Source organism: Herpailurus yagouaroundi, unplaced genomic scaffold (genome assembly GCF_014898765.1).
Source record: "Herpailurus yagouaroundi ecotype Mexico unplaced genomic scaffold, PumYag 182, whole genome shotgun sequence".
Taxonomy (NCBI): domain Eukaryota; kingdom Metazoa; phylum Chordata; class Mammalia; order Carnivora; family Felidae; genus Herpailurus; species Herpailurus yagouaroundi.
This window is the reverse complement of record NW_024412413.1, coordinates 60,305,104-60,314,409: the sequence shown is the minus strand read 5'-3', so window position 1 is coordinate 60,314,409 and position 9,306 is coordinate 60,305,104.

Below are 9,306 nucleotides of genomic sequence, written 5' to 3'. Positions count from 1 at the left end.
CAAATTATGAAAAAAGCCTAAGTGTCCATCAATTGATGAATGGATAAAGAAATGGTGGTTTATATACACAATGGAACACTACTTGGCAATGAGAAAGAATGAAATATGGCCTTTTTTTTTTAACGTTTATTTATTTTTTTGGGACAGAGAGAGACAGAGCATGAACGGGGGAGGGGCAGAGAGAGAGGGAGACACAGAATCAGAAACAGGGTCCAGGCTCTGAGCCATCAGCCCAGAGCCCGACGCGGGGCTCAAACTCACGGACCGCGAGATCGTGACCTGGCTGAAGTCGGACGCTTAACCGACTGCGCCACCCAGGCGCCCCTGAAATATGGCCTTTTGTAACAATGTGGATGGAATTGGAGAGTGTTATGCTAAGTGAAATAAGTCATACAGAAAGATACCGTATGTTTTCACTCTTATGTGGATCCTGAGAAACTTAACAGAAGACAATGGAGGAGGGGAAGGAAAAAAAAAAAAAAAAAGAAAGAGAGGGAGGGAACCAAACCATAAGAGACTCTTAAAAACTGAGAATAAACTGAGGGTTAATGGGAGGTGGGAAGGAGGGGAGGGTGGGTGATGGGCATTGAGGAGGACACCTGTTGGGATGAGCACTGGGTGTTGTATGGAAACCAATTTGACAATAAATTTCATATTTAAAAAAAATAGAAAAATGTGTTTTTATGGCTGATGTCAATGCACATCTCTTGACTGATCTCCCAGTTCCCTGTAAGTCAGTCATCAAAGAGATGCTTCCAACAAGCCAATCATACTATATGACTCCTTCCTTTTTTGTAGGATAAGATCCAAACTCTTTAGGTTGGCATATAAGAGCCTCAATGATACAGACATTACTCAATGAAATGAACCCTTTCTCAATGACATGGACCTTTTATTCATTCATTCAATAAATATGTGTTGAGTGGTCTCTGAGACAGACACTGGAAATGGACCTGAGTATATACGGCAATGAAGAGGAAAATATGTTTTCTGACAATGTAGAGCTAATTCACTAGGAGTCAGCAGGCTTTAAAATACTGGCAAAAAATTTTAATTATAAATCATGACAAAACTATTTATTGTTTATTGATCACACATGTTTTTGATGCAGGCTGGTTGGATCCAAAGACCAGAGGAGGTCCCTCAGGACCAGCCAAGAGGGTCCTTGGCTTCTTGCAGGATGCAAATCAAATGCAAGCTGAGAGGAAGTGAGAATAGAGCTTATTGAAGACATAAAGAGTCTCTCTTCTGGGAGACTCAGAAAGGAAAGGAGAGTGAGTCTCATCGTTGCTTGGGATTTGGGTTTTTATTGAGGATTGCAGGCTAGTCTGGTGATGTGTCTTCTCAGGCATCCAGGAACAAAGACAAGTGTTTAGGTGTCCTCCATGAGTCACTTATACCCTGGATCCAGGGGTCTTCGTGAGTCAGTGGTTTTTGGAAAAGTTCATGACAACCTTAGATGTCATGACTCCTTAGATGTTATCTACTGTGCTGGAAGAGCCCAAAGAAATCATTAACTTCTTGACTTTTACAAGGAGGACATATATAATCTGTTCTATAAGGCATGGGTAAGGCAGGGGTGTAGATCCTAACAAGAATAGAAGCAGGAAAAGGAGAAAAAAGCAGCTTTTTTCATGGGTATCTTTAGTTTCCCTGTTTCATTTTCAGTGTCTACTACTTGCCAGGCACTTGCCATAGCACTTACTATGTGCTAGATATGTGATGATAAGGAAAAAATACATAATCTTTGCTCTTATGGAGCTCCTCAACAGAAATTAATCAGATAATACCAGCAACAAACATTCATTACAAACTGAACTAAGAGTTCTTGACCTAGATGGGAGAAGGGAAAATATGCTTTTGCTCTAAACTCTGAAAGGTAAGTAAAAGTTAAGTCAGCACGAGGGAGGAGGGGACTGTTGCAGAGAAAGAGAGCATGGTAGGCAAAGGAAATGACAAGCTCAAAGGCCCTGAAGCAAAAAGCAGCCAGAATGTGAGGAACCGAAAGATTGTATGGCTGCAGCCTGGTACATATTGGAGAACAGGTGAGGTGAGTAGAGGCTAGATCTGCAGGGCCTTTAGCCACCATAAAGATTTTGGATTTTATGCTAATGATGATGGGAATTCACTAAAGGGTTTTAAGCCAGAGGTGGCAGTGGGGAGGCCAGTTATGAGGCCATTGCAATGGGCCAGGCAGAGGAGGGTTGTGGCCTGTCTGTGCCAGTGGAGATACTAGAAGTGCATGAAATTAAGATAAATCAGGGGCGCCTGGGTGGCTCAGTCTGTTAAGCCTCTGACTTCGGCTTGGGTCATGATCTCATGGTTCATGAGTTAGAGCCCCACATCAGGCTCTGTGCTGACAGCTCAGAGCCGGGAGCCTGCTTCAGATTCTATGTCTCCCTCTCTCTCTGCCTCTGCCTCATTCACACTCCATCCCTCTCTCAAAAAAAAAAAAAAACTTTTTTAAAAAAATATATAAATCAGGAAGTAGAACTAGCAGGACTTGGAGATAGCTTAGATGTAGGAATGGGGGAAAAAAATTAAAAAATGAGACCTAAGGGGGCACCTGGATGGCTCAGTCAGTAGTGCATGCAACTCTTGGTCTTGGAGTGGTGAATTCAAGCCTCATGTTGGGTGTGGAGCCTACTTTAAAAAATAAATAAAATATTTTTTTAAATGGGTCCTAGGAATTATGTCAGACTTGTTTAGGTGTGATAATATGGTGGTTATATTTTTTGTTACATATTTTTTCAAGATATATGTTAAAATATTTACAGATGAAATGACATGATGTCTAGGGTTTACTTCAAAACAATATTCAGGGTAGAAGGGGGAAGTGGGTGAGGATATGGATGGGGCAGGACTGACCATAGCTTAAGAGTTGTGTTGGGGCTGGATGATGTATACATGAGAGTGCATTATACAATTCTGTCAACTTTTATGTGTATTCAAAGTCTTCCATTATAGAAGGTTAAAAAGTTAGAAGAAGGAGGAAGAAGAAGTGGTGGGGGTGTGAGAAAGAGGGAGAAGGAGAAATAAAATAAGTCCTAGGGTTTTGCTTGAGCAATTGAGAAGCTGATGGTGCCATTTATTGAGATGGTGAGGAGAATGGGCAAAAGAGACTTGGGGAGTATCACAAGTCCCATTTTGGACATGATAAGTGACACATCCAGGACACAGGCTGAGGAATTTGTCAAGTAGGCAATTGGATATGCAAATCTGAATGAAACTCGAAGGAAAAGTCTGCATTAAAGTCCACAGTAAAGACATGTGAATAATTAGTATATGCATGGTATTTAAACCCATGAAAATGGATGAAATTACTTAATCAGATAATGTACAGACAGAGGGAGATCTAAGGCCAAACCTAAAGAAATAAAATCTAGAGGTTGAGTAGGTAAGAAAGACCTAAAAAGGGAGTCTGAGAAGAACAGCCAGGGGTATAAAAACAAGAAGGCTGTGATGTTGGCACAGCTTAGATGAGATAATATTCCAAGGAGGAAGTAGTAGCCAACCATTCCTGAACTGGTAGGAGGCCAAATAAGATAAGAACAGTTTTTATTACAATTTTAGATTGGAGAGGGTGGGAGAGTGAATGGAAAGTGAGGAAACATGAGCAGATGGTTCAAGAAGTATGGCTGTGAAGTAGATCTATAGAATGGATATATAAAGGGAGATGTGAAGTCAAGAGAGGGTTGCTTTGTTATTAACCTGACATATGTTAGAAATAATAGTACGTTGAAAGATCCATGGAGATAAATGACCTAAGAGAAAGAAGAAATAAAGCTAAAATTAAAATTTATGGAGGGGCACCTGGCTAGCTCAGTCAGTAGAGCATGCAACTCTCAATCTCACAATCATGGGTTCAAGCCCCATGGTGGATGTAGAGCCTACTTTAAAAAAAAATCATGGTAGCTTGTTTATAATACCCAGGAAGTGGTAACAACCCAAACAAACATCAACTGATGAATGCATAAACAAAATATAGTATATCTATACAATGGAATGCTATTTGGACATTAAAAAAAAAGATGAAAAAGTATTAATACATGCTCCAATATGGGTGAACCTTGGAAACATTCTGCTAAATGTAAGAAGCCAGTCACAAAAGGCCACATATACTATGATTCCATTTATATCAAATCCATAATACCTAAAGCCATAGAAATAAAGCAGATTGGTAGTGATGGGGAGTTGAGGAAATAGGGAGTAACTGTTTAATAGGCATAGAGTTTCTTTGTGGAGCCGTCAATTATTCTAAAATTGATTGCGATGATGGTTGCACAACTCTGAATTTCATAACTTAAACTGGAGAAATTTAAGGTATGTGAATTGTGAACTATATCTCAGTAAAGCTGAAATGTTATGTGAGAAATTAAGAAAGTGAGACGAGGTATAATATAGGAATAAAGACCCTCAACAGGGGTAGCATCATACCCTCCATTATAAGAGAGGAAAATGGGAGAAGATGCAGATAATGTGTAGGCCTTGTGATAGGAAATAAAGAAGTTCACATCTGATGACTTCTGTCATAAACCACAATGTAAATTCATCAATGGAAAGCAAGGGTAAGAGAGGTTTTAAGAGGACAGAGGATTTTATGAGCCATTCATCTCAATACTTATTTAACACAATTAATCATTTTTATTTCAACCCCAAAGTCCACATCCCTCTTTTTTTTTTTTTTTTTTTTTGAGAGACAGAGAGGTCACAAGTTGAGAGAGAAGCAGAGAGAGAGGGAGGGAGAAAGAGAGTCCCACAGGGGCAGAGAGAAAGAGGGAGAGAGAGAATCCCACACAGGCTCTGCACTGTGGAGCCCAAAGCAGGGCTCAAGCTCATGAACCATGAGAACATGACCTAAGCCAATATCAGATGCTGAGCCAAACAGATGCTTTGTCTCATGTTGAGCATCCGACATGTCTCATGTCTCATCTCAACATGTCTCATGTTGAGCAGGTCATGATCTCACAGTTTGTGAGTTCGAGCCCCACATCAGGCTCTGTGCTGATAGGTCAGAGCCTGGATATACTGATATATTCTGTGTCTCCCTCTCTCTCTTCCTCTCTCTCTCTCTCTCTCTCTCTCCTCTCTCAAAAATAAATAAACATTAAAATTTTTTTTAATATGTTAAACCAAAAACTTAATTAAAAAAATGTTAAACTAAAGGGAGAAGTTAGGAAGTTTGAAGGGGCAAAAGGAAGACAAAATGATACCCAAAGATCATAAGCTGCTAAGAGCCCTGGGCTGGAGCCCACAAACACTGCTGATGTCCTGTCAACATTGTCATGTGTTCTAGATCTGCCAAGGAGGGCAGCGCTGGAATTGCTGAAAAGGTGAAGGCTGATAGAACCTGGGATCACCCCATCTCCATTGCTGCTATGGAACACCACTGCCAGCAATTGCCACACTGTGTAGCTGGAAGCAGGAATATACCCTCTTCCTCCCACAGTCTGATCTCCCTCCAATGTTTATTATTCGGCAGAACCCACAAAGAAGCCAGCAAGCAAATGAGCCAGGTAAATGCTGACTCAACCTCAGCAATACAGCAAAGTATAAAAGGGCAGTGAAGAGCTGAGAGAAAATAGCTATAGCTTGTGGAAAAGCATTAGAAGTATTCCCATTCATTTCAGGAACAAGAAAAGGATTTAGTACCCATTATACTATTTAACGTTGCTATGGAATTAGACAAAGCAATTAAGCAAGAAAAAGAAACAAAAGATATAAAAATTGGAAAGGAAGATTTAAACTATTATTATTGGCAAGGATCATTTTATGCTTAGAAAACCTAAAGAATCAAATAAAAAAGAAGAATTATAAACAATAAGACCATTTGATAAGATGACTAGGTATAAGGATGCCTGGGTAGCTCAGTGGGTTGAGCATCTGACTTGATTTGGGCTCAGGTCATGATTCCAGGGTTGTGGGATTGAGCCCCACATTGGGCTCCAGGCTGAGCATAGGGTCTGTTTAAAATTCTCTCTCTCTCTCTCTCTCTCTCTCTCTCTCTCTCTGTGTCTCTCTCTCCCTCTGCCCCTCTCCCCTGCTCTCTCTCTCAAAAAAAAAAAAGATGACTACATACAAAACTAATGTACAATAAACAAATGTACAATAAACAAATATACAATAAACAAAATACACACACACACACACACACAAATGGAAACCAATCAGAAGATATAAATGAACAAGAGACTTCCTTTTATAAAAGGCAGAAAACGTAATATAACTAGAAATAAGTTTAACAAATTCAATATCTACATGAAGATATCTTTGAAATACTCCTGAGGGAACAAAAGAAGATGTGAACAATTGGGAAAACATAACATACTTTTGAGCAAAAAGATATGTCATTCTCCCTAAAAGATATTTCATATAATCCTAATAAATAGAGCAAACATTATACTCAATGGTGATAGACAAAAAGGTTTTCCTCTGAGATAAAGAATAATAAAAGGACTCCTGTTTTCTCCACATCTATTCAACACACTACTGAGAATTCTAGCCAAAGCAAGGCAAGAAAAAGAAATAAAAGTCATCCAAATTGGAAAGGAAGAAGTAAAATTATCTTGAATGTAACTATATTACTTAACACAAGGACTTCTGTCTCAACCCCAGAGCCCACATCATTCTTTATGGGTTCTGTGGAAAACAGTATGGTGGTTCCTCAAAAAATCAAAAATAGAATTACCGTATAATCCATCAATTTCACTTCTGGGAATATACCCAAAAGAATTGAAAACAGGGTCTCAAAGAGATATTTGTACACACACTTTTATAGCAGCATTTTTCACAGTAGCTAAAACATGGAAACAACCCAGTGTCCAACGATAGATGAATGGATAAGCAAAATGTAGTATATACATATAATGAAACATTATTCAACCTTAAAAAGGAAGAAACTCTTCAATATGCTACAACATGGATAACCTTGAGGACATTAGGCTAAGTGAAATAAGCCAGTCACAAAAAGACAAATGCTGTGTGATTCCATTTATAAGACATACCTGGAGCAGTTAAAATCATAAAGACAGAAAGTATAATGGTGGTTTCCAGGGACTAAGGAGAGGGGATAATAGGGAGTCGTTGTTTATTGGATATAGAGTTTCAGTTTTACATGATAAAAGGAGTTATGGGGATGGATGATGGTTGCACAACAGTGTGAATGTTTTTAACACCACTGAATAGTACACTTAAAATGTCTAAGATGGTAAGTTTTGTTATGTGTATCTTACCACAATAAAAAAAGAAAAATAAATGGCATTTCCTCTTTAAGGGAAGAGACCCAGCTTCCTATCACCTTAAACCTGTCAGAATGACTAAAATCGAAAACCCAAGAAAAAATAAGTGTTGGCAAGGTTGTGGAGAAAAAGAACCCTCATGTACTATTGTTGAGGATGCAAACTGGTGCAGCCACTATGGAAAAGAGTATGAAGGTTCCTCAAAAAATTAAAAATAGAATCCCTATATGATCCAGTACCTCCACTACTGGGTATTTACCCAAATAAAACAAAAATTCAAAAGGTATATGTGCTCTATGTTTATTGCAGCATTATTTACAATTGCCAAGATAAAGAAGCAATGCAAGTTTCCAAAAATAGATGAATGGATAAAGAGGCTGTGAGACAGAGATAGGTAGATGATTGATAGATACATACATACATACATACATACACAGATAGATGCATAGATACATAGATGATAGATAATGATGATGATGATAGATAGATAGATAGATAGATAGATAATGGAATATTACTCAGCCATAAAGATAATGAGATCTTGCCATTTGCAACAACGTGGATGGACCTAGAGAGTATAATGCTAAGTGAAATAAGTCAGACAAGGACAAATACCATACAATTTCACTCATATGTGGAATTTAAGAAACAAAACAAACAAAGAGAAAAAAAGGAGACAAACAAAAAACAGACCCTTAAATACAGAGAACAAACTGGTGTTTTCCAGAGGGGAGGTGGGTAGGGGAATGGGGGAAATAGATAAAGGGGATTAAGAGTATTACTCATCGTGATGAGCACTGAGTACTGTATAGAATTGTTGAGTCATTATCTTGTACACTTGAATTAATTAATTATATATAACACTATATGTTAATTATACTTCAATAAAAAATTAAACAAATGATACTTCCAAAATAAAAGAATAATTTCACATTATAAATAAATAAATAGCCATTCCACACCCAGGCAATTATCCAAAGGAAATGAAAATGAAAACATATGTCCACACAAAGACTTGCACATAAATGTTCATAGCAGCTTTATTTGTGATAAACAAAAACCAGAAATAATCCAAATGTCCATTAACAGCTGGATGGATAAATAATTTGTGGTATATCCATAAAATGGAATACCACCTAGCAATAAAATGAATTACTGATACATGCACTGACATAGATGAATCCCCAAATAATCATGCTGAGTGAAATAAGCCAGACAAGAATACATACTATAGGCTTCCATTTATCTAAAATTCTAGAAAATGCACTAATCTATAGTGACAGAGCAGACCAGTGGTTCCCTGAGGATGGGGATGGAAAAGGGAAAGATGGATTGCAAAGAGACATGAGGAAACTTCAATGGTTGGTAGACATGTTCATTATGTTGATTGTGATGATGGTTTCACAAGTGTATTCATACGTCAAAACTTATCTAGTCATACACTATAAATATGTATGCTTTCTTATGCAACTCATACCTTAATAAAACTGTAAATAAATAGGGTATTAGGTTACAACCCATTGAATAAAATAGGAAATCTGTGAGTCAATAATAATATGAATGAGTGAATAAACTGATAGATGATAAATAAATAGATGATAGATTATATGATAGATAGATAAAAGATGCATAACACCAAATATTACTATGTAACTGGTGGAAGTGTAAATTGAAATAGCCACTTTGGAAGACTCTTGGGCAGTATCTGCCAAACCCAATAAAGCAAGGTATTCAGGAGTGTGTACAACACACTATCATTTGTAAAGAAAGGGGAGTATGTATATGCATATGTGTCTATACATCTCAATGCGTGGTGGGTGTTATCTGCTAATTTGCAGATCCTCTCCAGCTCCAGAAAGATTCCAAGAAATGGCTGGTGTGATGCTTAGTGCATCCAGAGGGGGCATCCGAGTGGTTGAGAGATGGGAGTAGAAGACAGAACTTTCTCCGTAGTCCCTTTGTACCTTTTAAATTTTGTGCCTTGTGACTGTATTACCTTTTCCAAAAAAAAAGAGTTTAATGATTCTTTTAAAACCAAAAAGAACCCTTCTCTAAGGAACAACTATTC